This window comes from Papio anubis, chromosome 7 (genome assembly GCF_008728515.1).
Source record: "Papio anubis isolate 15944 chromosome 7, Panubis1.0, whole genome shotgun sequence".
NCBI lineage: Eukaryota > Metazoa > Chordata > Mammalia > Primates > Cercopithecidae > Papio > Papio anubis.
This window is the reverse complement of record NC_044982.1, coordinates 113,319,857-113,321,048: the sequence shown is the minus strand read 5'-3', so window position 1 is coordinate 113,321,048 and position 1,192 is coordinate 113,319,857.

The window sequence follows — 1,192 nt, the reverse complement described above, 5'->3', positions numbered from 1 at the left end:
GAAAGGCTGAGGCAGGTGGATCACTTAAGGTCAGGAGTTCGAGACCAGGCTGGCCAATATGACAAAACCCTGCCTTTACTAAAAAAAATACAAAACATTTAGTCAGGTGTGGTGGCGTGTGCCTGTAGTCCCAGCTACTCAGGAGGCTGAGGCAGGAAAATCGCTTAAACCTCGGAGGCGGGGGTAGCAGTGAGCTGAGATTGCACCACTGCACTCCAGCCTGTGTGACAGAGCGAGATGTTGTCTCAAAACAAACAAACAAACAAACAAGTATTAGTTATGGCTCTAAAGAACGAGGTCAACTTTGACACAATTGGCTGGTCTGGTCTTTGACTTCTTGGGCAGCCAACCATGCTAAAAAGCTTTCAAAGTCCAGGCATCCCTTTAAGATTGATAAATGTGGTATAAAGGTTGTGATAGTTTGTTGGGAACAGACCCCCCAAAATCTGGCCATAAACAAAATCTCTGCAGCACTGTGACATGTTCGTGATGGGCATGACGCCCACCCTAGAAGGCTGTGAATTTACCAGAACGAGGGCAAGGAACACCTGGCCCACCCAGGGCGGAAAATGGAAAACCGCTTAAAGGCGTTCTTAAACCACAAACAATAGCATGAGCATTCTGTGCCTGAAGGACATGGTCCTACTGCAGATAACTAGCCAGACCCATCCCTTTATTATGGGCCCATCCCTTTGTTTCCTGTAAGGAATACTTTTAGTTAATCTATAATCTATAGAAACAATGCTTATCACTGGCTTGCTGTCAATAAATACATGGGTAAATCTCTGTTTGAGGCTGTCAGCTCTGAAGGCTGCGAGACCTCTGATTTCCCACTTCACACCTCTGTTATTTCTGTGTGTGTGTCTTTAATTCCTCTAGCATTGCTGGGTTAGGGTCTCCCCAACCGAGGTGGTCTCGGCAATGGTTGATTGTTAATTTTTTTGCAGGCTAGCAGAAACAAAAAGACCAAGTTTGCCTTGTAGCAGAGCCAGAAGGTGTGCCTGACCACAGGGCAGGATAGTCACCTGGGGACTCTGGCCCTTGGCTTGACTTGGATGGAGAGAGGTGAGGTGTACAGAATTGCTTTGCATTTGCCCCCAAAGACAAGGTAGTTAAGAGAAGGGAAGATAACACACCACATATTCACTAATAACCAGTGAGACCTAGCAAAGAGGTCACACAAATTTCTGTC